Source organism: Melozone crissalis, unplaced genomic scaffold (assembly GCF_028551555.1).
Source record: "Melozone crissalis strain CALT ecotype California unplaced genomic scaffold, PUWL_Pcris_2 ptg000050l_1, whole genome shotgun sequence".
NCBI lineage: Eukaryota > Metazoa > Chordata > Aves > Passeriformes > Passerellidae > Melozone > Melozone crissalis.
In genome coordinates, this window is record NW_026535828.1 from 905,904 (window position 1) to 919,107 (window position 13,204).

A 13,204-nucleotide genomic window follows, 5' to 3' on the forward strand; every position below is an offset into this window, starting at 1 on the left:
TCTGGCAAGGAGAAACTGTGCCAGCACAGAAAACATCTCCCATCGTGTTCTAGAGGCTGCACGGAGGTCTGCCGAGTGTTTTGCAAGAAGAGAAAGAAAGTTGTCCAAAACAGCTTGCAATCGAATGTTCATGTGAATAGAAAAGGCAGGAGAGTGGTCAGGTACTGTTTTCTCTCAGTTGGCAAGCTGCGCACACAATCGCAGTGTTGTACAGCTTGTTTCATCACCTTTGCGAAGTTGCCGCTCTCTCCGGCTCCCGGAGACGAAGAAGCTGCTTCTTCGCGCAAAGACGATTCTGCCGCTCACAGTGCTCTGCGGTGTGCGCCTTCTGCCGAAAGACGCCCGGGAGCGGTGCTTAGCTCTGCAGAGCACCGTACCTTCGTCTTTAGCCTCTCTTCTCGTCTACATCTTAGCAAAAAGCTTTTCCACTCTGTCTGGCAAGGAGAAACTGTGCCAGCACAGAAAACATCTCCCATCGTGTTCTAGAGGCTGCACGGAGGTCTGCCGAGTGTTTTGCAAGAAGAGAAAGAAAGTTGTCCAAAACAGCTTGCAATCGAATGTTCATGTGAATAGAAAAGGCAGGAGAGTGGTCAGGTACTGTTTTCTCTCAGTTGGAAAGCTGGGCACACAATCGCAAGGCTGTACAGCTTGTTTCATCACCTTTGCGAAGTTGCCGCTCTCTCCGGCTCCCGGAGACGAAGAAGCTGCTTCTTCGCGCAAAGACGATTCTGCCGCTCACAGTGCTCTGCGGTGTGCGCCTTCTGCCGAAAGAGGTCCGGGAGCGGTGCTTAGCTCTGAGAAGCACCATACGTGCTTCTTTAGCCTCTCTTCTCGTCTACATCTTAGCAAAAAGCTTTTCCACTCTGTCTGGCAAGGAGAAACTGTGCCAGCACAGAAAACATCTCCCATCGTGTTCTAGAGGCTGCACGGAGGTCTGCCGAGTGTTTTGCAAGAAGAGAAAGAAAGTTGTCCAAAACAGCTTGCAATCGAATGTTCATGTGAATAGAAAAGGCAGGAGAGTGGTCAGGTACTGTTTTCTCTCAGTTGGCAAGCTGCGCACACAATCGCAGTGTTGTACAGCTTGTTTCATCACCTTTGCCAAGTTGCCGCTCTCTCCGGCTCCCGGAGACGAAGAAGCTGCTTCTTCGCGCAAAGATGATTCTGCCGCTCACAGTGCTCTGCGGTGTGCGCCTTCTGCCGAAAGACGCCCGGGAGCGGTGCTTAGCTCTGAGAAGCACCATACGTGCTTCTTTAGCCTTTCTTCTCGTCTACATCTTAGCAAAAAGCTTTTCCACTCTGTCTGGCAAGGAGAAACTGTGCCAGCACAGAAAACATCTCCCATCGTGTTCTAGAGGCTGCACGCAGGTCTGCCGAGTGTTTTGCAAGAAGAGAAAGAAAGTTGTCCAAAACAGCTTGCAATCGAATGTTCATGTGAATAGAAAAGGCAGGAGAGTGGTCAGGTACTGTTTTCTCTCAGTTGGCAAGCTGCGCACACAATCGCAGTGTTGTACAGCTTGTTTCATCACCTTTGCGAAGTTGCCGCTCTCTCCGGCTCCCGGAGACGAAGAAGCTGCTTCTTCGCGCAAAGACGATTCTGCCGCTCACAGTGCTCTGCGGTGCGCGCCTTCTGCCGAAAGACGCCCGGGAGCGGTGCTTAGCTCTGCAGAGCACCGTACCTTCGTCTTTAGCCTCTCTTCTCGTCTACATCTTAGCAAAAAGCTTTTCCACTCTGTCTGGCAAGGAGAAACTGTGCCAGCACAGAAAACATCTCCCATCGTGTTCTAGAGGCTGCACGGAGGTCTGCCGAGTGTTTTGCAAGAAGAGAAAGAAAGTTGTCCAAAACAGCTTGCAATCGAATGTTCATGTGAATAGAAAAGGCAGGAGAGTGGTCAGGTACTGTTTTCTCTCAGTTGGCAAGCTGCGCACACAATCGCAGTGTTGTACAGCTTGTTTCATCACCTTTGCGAAGTTGCCGCTCTCTCCGGCTCCCGGAGACGAAGAAGCTGCTTCTTCGCGCAAAGACGATTCTGCCGCTCACAGTGCTCTGCTGTGTGCGCCTTCTGCCGAAAGAGGCCCGGGAGAGGTGCTTAGCTCAGCAGAGCACCGTACCTTCGTCTTTAGCCTCTCTTCTCGTCTACATCTTAGCAAAAAGCTTTTCCACTCTGTCTGGCAAGGAGAAACTGTGCCAGCACAGAAAACATCTCCCATCGTGTTCTAGAGGCTGCACGGAGGTCTGCCGAGTGTTTTGCAAGAAGAGAAAGAAAGTTGTCCAAAACAGCTTGCAATCGAATGTTCATGTGAATAGAAAAGGCAGGAGAGTGGTCAGGTACTGTTTTCTCTCAGTTGGCAAGCGGCGCACACAATCGCAGTGTTGTTCAGCTTGTTTCATCACCTTTGCGAAGTTGCCGCTCTCTCCGGCTGCCGGAGACGAAGAAGCTGCTTCTTCGCGCAAAGACGATTCTGCCGCTCACAGTGCTCTGCGGTGTGCGCCTTCTGCCGAAAGAGCCCCGGGAGCTGTGCTTAGCTCTGAGAAGCACCATACGTGCTTCTTTAGCCTCTCTTCTCGTCTACATCTTAGCAAAAAGCTTTTCCACTCTGTCTGGCAAGGAGAAACTGTGCCAGCACAGAAAACATCTCCCATCGTGTTCTAGAGGCTGCACGGAGGTCTGCCGAGTGTTTTGCAAGAAGAGAAAGAAAGTTGTCCAAAACAGCTTGCAATCGAATGTTCATGTGAATAGAAAAGGCAGGAGAGTGGTCAGGTACTGTTTTCTCTCAGTTGGCAAGCTGCGCACACAATCGCAGTGTTGTACAGCTTGTTTCATCACCTTTGCGAAGTTGCCGCTCTCTCCGGCTCCCGGAGACGAAGAAGCTGCTTCTTCGCGCAAAGACGATTCTGCCGCTCACAGTGCTCTGCGGTGTGCGCCTTCTGCCGAAAGAGGTCCGGGAGCGGTGCTTAGCTCTGAGAAGCACCATACGTGCTTCTTTAGCCTTTCTTCTCGTCTACATCTTAGCAAAAAGCTTTTCCACTCTGTCTGGCAAGGAGAAACTGTGCCAGCACAGAAAACATCTCCCATCGTATTCTAGAGGCTGCACGGAGGTCTGCCGAGTGTTTTGCAAGAAGAGAAAGAAAGTTGTCCAAAACAGCTTGCAATCGAATGTTCATGTGAATAGAAAAGGCAGGAGAGTGGTCAGGTACTGTTTTCTCTCAGTTGGCAAGCTGCGCACACAATCGCAGTGTTGTACAGCTTGTTTCATCACCTTTGCCAAGTTGCCGCTCTCTCCGGCTCCCGGAGACGAAGAAGCTGCTTCTTCGCGCAAAGACGATTCTGCCGCTCACAGTGCTCTGCGGTGTGCGCCTTCTGCCGAAAGAGGCCCGGGAGCGGTGCTTAGCTCTGCAGAGCACCGTACCTTCGTCTTTAGCCTCTCTTCTCGTCTACATCTTAGCAAAAAGCTTTTCCACTCTGTCTGGCAAGGAGAAACTGTGCCAGCACAGAAAACATCTCCCATCGTGTTCTAGAGGCTGCACGGAGGTCTGCCGAGTGTTTTGCAAGAAGAGAAAGAAAGTTGTCCAAAACAGCTTGCAATCGAATGTTCATGTGAATAGAAAAGGCAGGAGAGTGGTCAGGTACTGTTTTCTCTCAGTTGGCAAGCTGCGCACACAATCGCAGTGTTGTACAGCTTGTTTCATCACCTTTGCGAAGTTGCCGCTCTCTCCGGCTCCCGGAGACGAAGAAGCTGCTTCTTCGCGCAAAGACGATTCTGCCGCTCACAGTGCTCTGCGGTGTGCGCCTTCTGCCGAAAGACGCCCGGGAGCGGTGCTTAGCTCTGCAGAGCACCGTACCTTCGTCTTTAGCCTCTCTTCTCGTCTACATCTTAGCAAAAAGCTTTTCCACTCTGTCTGGCAAGGAGAAACTGTGCCAGCACAGAAAACATCTCCCATCGTGTTCTAGAGTCTGCACGGAGGTCTGCCGAGTGTTTTGCAAGAAGAGAAAGAAAGTTGTCCAAAACAGCTTGCAATCGAATGTTCATGTGAATAGAAAAGGCAGGAGAGTGGTCAGGTACTGTTTTCTCTCAGTTGGAAAGCTGGGCACACAATCGCAAGGCTGTACAGCTTGTTTCATCACCTTTGCGAAGTTGCCGCTCTCTCCGGCTCCCGGAGACGAAGAAGCTGCTTCTTCGCGCAAAGACGATTCTGCCGCTCACAGTGCTCTGCGGTGTGCGCCTTCTGCCGAAAGAGGTCCGGGAGCGGTGCTTAGCACTGCAGAGCACCGTACCTTCGTCTTTAGCCTCTCTTCTCCTCTACATCTTAGCAAAAAGCTTTTCCACTCATTCTGGCAGGGAGAAACTGTGCCAGCACAGAAAACATCTCCCATCGTGTTCTAGAGGCTGCACGCAGGTCTGCCGAGTGTTTTGCACGAAGAGAAAGAAAGTTGTCCAAAACAGCTTGCAATCGAATGTTCATGTGAATAGAAAAGGCAGGAGAGTGGTCAGGTACTGTTTTCTCTCAGTTGGCAAGCTGCACACACAATCGCAGTGTTGTACAGCTTGTTTCATCACCTTTGCGAAGTTGCCGCTCTCTCCGGCTCCCGGAGACGAAGAAGCTGCTTCTTCGCGCAAAGACGATTCTGCCGCTCACAGTGCTCTGCGGTGTGCGCCTTCTGCCGAAAGAGCCCCGGGAGCGGTGCTTAGCTCTGAGAAGCACCATACGTGCTTCTTTAGCCTCTCTTCTCGTCTACATCTTAGCAAAAAGCTTTTCCACTCTGTCTGGCAAGGAGAAACTGTGCCAGCACAAAAAACATCTCCCATCGTGTTCTAGAGGCTGCACGGAGGTCTGCCGAGTGTTTTGCAAGAAGAGAAAGAAAGTTGTCCAAAACAGCTTGCAATCGAATGTTCATGTGAATAGAAAAGGCAGGTGAGGGGTCAGGTACTGTTTTCTCTCAGTTGGCAAGCTGCGCACACAATCGCAGTGTTGTACAGCTTGTTTCATCACCTTTGCGAAGCTGCCGCTCTCTCCGGCTCCCGGAGACGAAGAAGCTGCTTCTTCGCGCAAAGACGATTCTGCCGCTCACAGTGCTCTGCGGTGTGCGCCTTCTGCCGAAAGAGGTCCGGGAGCGGTGCTTTGCTCTGCAGAGCACCGTACCTTCGTCTTTAGCCTCTCTTCTCGTCTACATCTTAGCAAAAAGCTTTTCCACTCTGTCTGGCAAGGAGAAACTGTGCCAGCACAGAAAACATCTCCCATCGTGTTCTAGAGGCTGCACGGAGGTCTGCCGAGTATTTTGCAAGAAGAGAAAGAAAGTTGTCCAAAACAACTTGCAATCGAATGTTCATGTGAATAGAAAAGGCAGGAGAGTGGTCAGGTACTGTTTTCTCTCAGTTGGCAAGCTGCGCACACAATCGCAGTGTTGTACAGCTTGTTTCATCACCTTTGCGAAGTTGCCGCTCTCTCCGGCTCCCGGAGACGAAGAAGCTGCTTCTTCGCGCAAAGACGATTCTGCCGCTCACAGTGCTCTGCGGTGTGCGCCTTCTGCCGAAAGAGGTCCGGGAGCGGTGCTTAGCTCTGCAGAGCACCGTACCTTCGTCTTTAGCCTCTCTTCTCGTCTACATCTTAGCAAAAAGCTTTTCCACTCTGTCTGGCAAGGAGAAACTGTGCCAGCACAGAAAACATCTCCCATCGTGTTCTAGAGGCTGCACGGAGGTCTGCCGAGTGTTTTGCAAGAAGAGAAAGAAAGTTGTCCAAAACAGCTTCCAATCGAATGTTCATGTGAATAGAAAAGGCAGGAGAGTGGTCAGGTACTGTTTTCTCTCACTTGGCAAGCTGCGCACACAATCGCAGTGTTGTACAGCTTGTTTCATCACCTTTGCGAAGTTGCCGCTCTCTCCGGCTCCCGGAGACGAAGAAGCTGCTTCTTCGCGCAAAGACGATTCTGCCGCTCACAGTGCTCTGCGGTGTGCGCCTTCTGCCGAAAGAGCCCCGGGAGCTGTGCTTAGCTCTGCAGAGCACCGTACCTTCGTCTTTAGCCTCTCTTCTCGTCTACATCTTAGCAAAAAGCTTTTCCACTCTGTCTGGCAAGGAGAAACTGTGCCAGCACAAAAAACATCTCCCATCGTGTTCTAGAGGCTGCACGGAGGTCTGCCGAGTGTTTTGCAAGAAGAGAAAGAAAGTTGTCCAAAACAGCTTGCAATCGAATGTTCATGTGATTACATAAGGCAGGAGAGTGGTCAGGTACTGTTTTCTCTCATTTGGCAAGCTGCGCACACAATCGCAGTGTTGTACAGCTTGTTTCATCACCTTTGCGAAGTTGCCGCTCTCTCCGGCTCCCGGAGACGAAGAAGCTGCTTCTTCGCGCAAAGATGATTCTGCCGCTCACAGTGCTCTGCGGTGTGCGTCTTCTGCCGAATGAGGTCCGGGAGCGGTGCTTAGCTCTGCAGAGCACCGTACCTTCGTCTTTAGCCTCTCTTCTCGTCTACATCTTAGCAAAAAGCTTTTCCACTCTGTCTGGCAAGGAGAAACTGTGCCAGCACAGAAAACATCTCCCATCGTGTTCTAGAGGCTGCACGGAGGTCTGCCGAGTGTTTTGCAAGAAGAGAAAGAAAGTTGTCCAAAACAGCTTGCAATCGAATGTTCATGTGAATAGAAAAGGCAGGAGAGTGGTCAGGTACTGTTTTCTCTCAGTTGGCATGCTGCGCACACAATCGCAGTGTTGTACAGCTTGTTTCATCACCTTTGCGAAGTTGCCGCTCTCTCCGGCTCCCGGAGACGAAGAAGCTGCTTCTTCGCGCAAAGACGATTCTGCCGCTCACAGTGCTCTGCGGTGTGCGCCTTCTGCCGAAAGAGCCCCGGGAGCTGTGCTTATCTCTGCAGAGCACCGTACCTTCGTCTTTAGCCTCTCTTCTCGTCTACATCTTAGCAAAAAGCTTTTCCACTCTGTCTGGCAAGGAGAAACTGTGCCAGCACAGAAAACATCTCCCATCGTGTTCTAGAGGCTGCACGCAGGTCTGCCGAGTGTTTTGCAAGAAGAGAAAGAAAGTTGTCCAAAACAGCTTCCAATCGAATGTTCAAGTGAATAGAAAAGGCAGGAGAGTGGTCAGGTACGGTTTTCTCTCACTTGGCAAGCTGCGCACACAATCGCAGTGTTGTACAGCTTGTTTCATCACCTTTGCGAAGTTGCCGCTCTCTCCGGCTCCCGGAGACGAAGAAGCTGCTTCTTCGCGCAAAGACGATTCTGCCGCTCACAGTGCTCTGCGGTGTGCGCCTTCTGCCGAAAGAGGCCCGGGAGCTGTGCTTAGCTCTGCAGAGCACCGTACCTTCGTCTTTAGCCTCTCTTCTCGTCTACATCTTAGCAAAAAGCTTTTCCACTCTGTCTGGCAAGGAGAAACTGTGCCAGCACAAAAAACATCTCCCATCGTGTTCTAGAGGCTGCACGGAGGTCTGCCGAGTGTTTTGCAAGAAGAGAAAGAAAGTTGTCCAAAACAGCTTGCAATCGAATGTTCATGTGAATAGAAAAGGCAGGAGAGTGGTCAGGTACTGTTTTCTCTCAGTTGGCAAGCTGCGCACACAATCGCACTGTTGTACAGCTTGTTTCATCACCTTTGCGAAGTTGCCGCTCTCTCCGGCTCCCGGAGACGAAGAAGCTGCTTCTTCGCGCAAAGACGATTCTGCCGCTCACAGTGCTCTGCGGTGTGCGCCTTCTGCCGAAAGAGCCCCGGGAGCGGTGCTTAGCTCTGAGAAGCACCATACGTGCTTCTTTAGCCTCTCTTCTCGTCTACATCTTAGCAAAAAGCTTTTCCACTCTGTCTGGCAAGGAGAAACTGTGCCAGCACAGAAAACATCTCCCATCGTGTTCTAGAGGCTGCACGCAGGTCTGCCGAGTGTTTTGCAAGAAGAGAAAGAAAGTTGTCCAAAACAGCTTGCAATCGAATGTTCATGTGAATAGAAAAGGCAGGAGAGTGGTCAGGTACTGTTTTCTCTCAGTTGGCATGCTGCGCACACAATCGCAGTGTTGTACAGCTTGTTTCATCACCTTTGCGAAGTTGCCGCTCTCTCCGGCTCCCGGAGACGAAGAAGCTGCTTCTTCGCGCAAAGACGATTCTGCCGCTCACAGTGCTCTGCGGTGTGCGCCTTCTGCCGAAAGAGCCCCGGGAGCTGTGCTTAGCTCTGCAGAGCACCGTACCTTCGTCTTTAGCCTCTCTTCTCGTCTACATCTTAGCAAAAAGCTTTTCCACTCTGTCTGGCAAGGAGAAACTGTGCCAGCACAGAAAACATCTCCCATCGTGTTCTAGAGGCTGCACGCAGGTCTGCCGAGTGTTTTGCAAGAAGAGAAAGAAAGTTGTCCAAAACAGCTTCCAATCGAATGTTCAAGTGAATAGAAAAGGCAGGAGAGTGGTCAGGTACTGTTTTCTCTCACTTGGCAAGCTGCGCACACAATCGCAGTGTTGTACAGCTTGTTTCATCACCTTTGCGAAGTTGCCGCTCTCTCCGGCTCCCGGAGACGAAGAAGCTGCTTCTTCGCGCAAAGACGATTCTGCCGCTCACAGTGCTCTGCGGTGTGCGCCTTCTGCCGAAAGAGGCCCGGGAGCTGTGCTTAGCTCTGCAGAGCACCGTACCTTCGTCTTTAGCCTCTCTTCTCGTCTACATCTTAGCAAAAAGCTTTTCCACTCTGTCTGGCAAGGAGAAACTGTGCCAGCACAGAAAACATCTCCCATCGTGTTCTAGAGGCTGCACGGAGGTCTGCCGAGTGTTTTGCAAGAAGAGAAAGAAAGTTGTCCAAAACAGCTTGCAATCGAATGTTCATGTGAATAGAAAAGGCAGGAGAGTGGTCAGGTACTGTTTTCTCTCAGTTGGCAAGCTGCGCACACAATCGCAGTGTTGTACAGCTTGTTTCATCACCTTTGCGAAGTTGCCGCTCTCTCCGGCTCCCGGAGACGAAGAAGCTGCTTCTTCGCGCAAAGACGATTCTGCCGCTCACAGTGCTCTGCGGTGTGCGCCTTCTGCCGAAAGAGCCCCGGGATCGGTGCTTAGCTCTGAGAAGCACCATACGTGCTTCTTTAGCCTCTCTTCTCGTCTACATCTTAGCAAAAAGCTTTTCCACTCTGTCTGGCAAGGAGAAACTGTGCCAGCACAGAAAACATCTCCCATCGTGTTCTAGAGGCTGCACGCAGGTCTGCCGAGTGTTTTGCAAGAAGAGAAAGAAAGTTGTCCAAAACAGCTTGCAATCGAATGTTCATGTGAATAGAAAAGGCAGGAGAGTGGTCAGGTACTGTTTTCTCTCAGTTGGCAAGCTGCGCACACAATCGCAGTGTTGTACAGCTTGTTTCATCACCTTTGCGAAGTTGCCGCTCTCTCCGGCTCCCGGAGACGAAGAAGCTGCTTCTTCGCGCAAAGACGATTCTGCCGCTCACAGTGCTCTGCGGTGCGCGCCTTCTGCCGAAAGACGCCCGGGAGCGGTGCTTAGCTCTGCAGAGCACCGTACCTTCGTCTTTAGCCTCTCTTCTCGTCTACATCTTAGCAAAAAGCTTTTCCACTCTGTCTGGCAAGGAGAAACTGTGCCAGCACAGAAAACATCTCCCATCGTGTTCTAGAGGCTGCACGCAGGTCTGCCGAGTGTTTTGCAAGAAGAGAAAGAAAGTTGTCCAAAACAGCTTGCAATCGAATGTTCATGTGAATAGAAAAGGCAGGAGAGTGGTCAGGTACTGTTTTCTCTCAGTTGGCAAGCTGCACACACAATCGCAGTGTTGTACAGCTTGTTTCATCACCTTTGCGAAGTTGCCGCTCTCTCCGGCTCCCGGAGACGAAGAAGCTGCTTCTTCGCGCAAAGACGATTCTGCCGCTCACAGTGCTCTGCGGTGTGCGCCTTCTGCCGAAAGAGCCCCGGGAGCTGTGCTTAGCTCTGCAGAGCACCGTACCTTCGTCTTTAGCCTCTCTTCTCGTCTACATCTTAGCAAAAAGCTTTTCCACTCTGTCTGGCAAGGAGAAACTGTGCCAGCACAGAAAACATCTCCCATCGTGTTCTAGAGGCTGCACGGAGGTCTGCCGAGTGTTTTGCAAGAAGAGAAAGAAAGTTGTCCAAAACAGCTTGCAATCGAATGTTCATGTGAATAGAAAAGGCAGGAGAGTGGTCAGGTACTGTTTTCTCTCAGTTGGCAAGCTGCGCACACAATCGCAGGGTTGTACAGCTTGTTTCATCACCTTTGCGAAGTTGCCGCTCTCTCCGGCTCCCGGAGACGAAGAAGCTGCTTCTTCGCGCAAAGACGATTCTGCCGCTCACAGTGCTCTGCGGTGTGCGCCTTCTGCCGAAAGAGCCCCGGGAGCTGTGCTTAGCTCTGAAAAGCACCATGCGTGCTTCTTTAGCCTCTCTTCTCGTCTACATCTTAGCAAAAAGCTTTTCCACTCTGTCTGGCAAGGAGAAACTGTGCCAGCACAGAAAACATCTCCCATCGTGTTCTAGAGGCTGCACGGAGGTCTGCCGAGTGTTTTGCAAGAAGAGAAAGAAAGTTGTCCAAAACAGCTTGCAATCGAATGTTCATGTGAATAGAAAAGGCAGGAGAGTGGTCAGGTACTGTTTTCTCTCAGTTGGCAAGCTGCGCACACAATCGCAGTGTTGTACAGCTTGTTTCATCACCTTTGCGAAGTTGCCGCTCTCTCCGGCTCCCGGAGACGAAGAAGCTGCTTCTTCGCGCAAAGACGATTCTGCCGCTCACAGTGCTCTGCGGTGTGCGCCTTCTGCCGAAAGAGGTCCAGGAGCGGTGCTTAGCTCTGAGAAGCACCATACGTGCTTCTTTAGCCTTTCTTCTCGTCTACATCTTAGCAAAAAGCTTTTCCACTCTGTCTGGCAAGGAGAAACTGTGCCAGCACAGAAAACATCTCCCATCGTGTTCTAGAGGCTGCACGCAGGTCTGCCGAGTGTTTTGCAAGAAGAGAAAGAAAGTTGTCCAAAACAGCTTCCAATCGAATGTTCAAGTGAATAGAAAAGGCAGGAGAGTGGTCAGGTACTGTTTTCTCTCACTTGGCAAGCTGCGCACACAATCGCAGTGTTGTACAGCTTGTTTCATCACCTTTGCGAAGTTGCCGCTCTCTCCGGCTCCCGGAGACGAAGAAGCTGCTTCTTCGCGCAAAGACGATTCTGCCGCTCACAGTGCTCTGCGGTGTGCGCCTTCTGCCGAAAGAGGCCCGGGAGCTGTGCTTAGCTCTGCAGAGCACCGTACCTTCGTCTTTAGCCTCTCTTCTCGTCTACATCTTAGCAAAAAGCTTTTCCACTCTGTCTGGCAAGGAGAAACTGTGCCAGCACAAAAAACATCTCCCATCGTGTTCTAGAGGCTGCACGGAGGTCTGCCGAGTGTTTTGCAAGAAGAGAAAGAAAGTTGTCCAAAACAGCTTGCAATCGAATGTTCATGTGAATAGAAAAGGCAGGAGAGTGGTCAGGTACTGTTTTCTCTCAGTTGGCAAGCTGCGCACACAATCGCACTGTTGTACAGCTTGTTTCATCACCTTTGCGAAGTTGCCGCTCTCTCCGGCTCCCGGAGACGAAGAAGCTGCTTCTTCGCGCAAAGACGATTCTGCCGCTCACAGTGCTCTGCGGTGTGCGCCTTCTGCCGAAAGAGCCCCGGGATCGGTGCTTAGCTCTGAGAAGCACCATACGTGCTTCTTTAGCCTCTCTTCTCGTCTACATCTTAGCAAAAAGCTTTTCCACTCTGTCTGGCAAGGAGAAACTGTGCCAGCACAGAAAACATCTCCCATCGTGTTCTAGAGGCTGCACGCAGGTCTGCCGAGTGTTTTGCAAGAAGAGAAAGAAAGTTGTCCAAAACAGCTTGCAATCGAATGTTCATGTGAATAGAAAAGGCAGGAGAGTGGTCAGGTACTGTTTTCTCTCACTTGGCAAGCTGCGCACACAATCGCAGTGTTGTACAGCTTGTTTCATCACCTTTGCGAAGTTGCCGCTCTCTCCGGCTCCCGGAGACGAAGAAGCTGCTTCTTCGCGCAAAGACGATTCTGCCGCTCACAGTGCTCTGCGGTGCGCGCCTTCTGCCGAAAGAGGCCCGGGAGAGGTGCTTAGCTCTGCAGAGCACCGTACCTTCGTCTTTAGCCTCTCTTCTCGTCTACATCTTAGCAAAAAGCTTTTCCACTCTGTCTGGCAAGGAGAAACTGTGCCAGCACAGAAAACATCTCCCATCGTGTTCTAGAGGCTGCACGCAGGTCTGCCGAGTGTTTTGCAAGAAGAGAAAGAAAGTTGTCCAAAACAGCTTGCAATCGAATGTTCATGTGAATAGAAAAGGCAGGAGAGTGGTCAGGTACTGTTTTCTCTCAGTTGGCAAGCGGCGCACACAATCGCAGTGTTGTTCAGCTTGTTTCATCACCTTTGCGAAGTTGCCGCTCTCTCCGGCTCCCGGAGACGAAGAAGCTGCTTCTTCGCGCAAAGACGATTCTGCCGCTCACAGTGCTCTGCGGTGTGCGCCTTCTGCCGAAAGAGCCCCGGGAGCTGTGCTTAGCTCTGAGAAGCACCATACGTGCTTCTTTAGCCTCTCTTCTCGTCTACATCTTAGCAAAAAGCTTTTCCACTCTGTCTGGCAAGGAGAAACTGTGCCAGCACAGAAAACATCTCCCATCGTGTTCTAGAGGCTGCACGGAGGTCTGCCGAGTGTTTTGCAAGAAGAGAAAGAAAGTTGTCCAAAACAGCTTGCAATCGAATGTTCATGTGAATAGAAAAGGCAGGAGAGTGGTCAGGTACTGTTTTCTCTCAGTTGGCAAGCGGCGCACACAATCGCAGTGTTGTTCAGCTTGTTTCATCACCTTTGCCAAGTTGCCGCTCTCTCCGGCTCCCGGAGACGAAGAAGCTGCTTCTTCGCGCAAAGACGATTCTGCCGCTCACAGTGCTCTGCGGTGCGCGCCTTCTGCCGAAAGAGGCCCGGGAGAGGTGCTTAGCTCTGCAGAGCACCGTACCTTCGTCTTTAGCCTCTCTTCTCGTCTACATCTTAGCAAAAAGCTTTTCCACTCTGTCTGGCAAGGAGAAACTGTGCCAGCACAGAAAACATCTCCCATCGTGTTCTAGAGGCTGCACGCAGGTCTGCCGAGTGTTTTGCAAGAAGAGAAAGAAAGTTGTCCAAAACAGCTTGCAATCGAATGTTCATGTGAATAGAAAAGGCAGGAGAGTGGTCAGGTACTGTTTTCTCTCAGTTGGCAAGCGGCGCACACAATCGCAGTGTTGTTCAG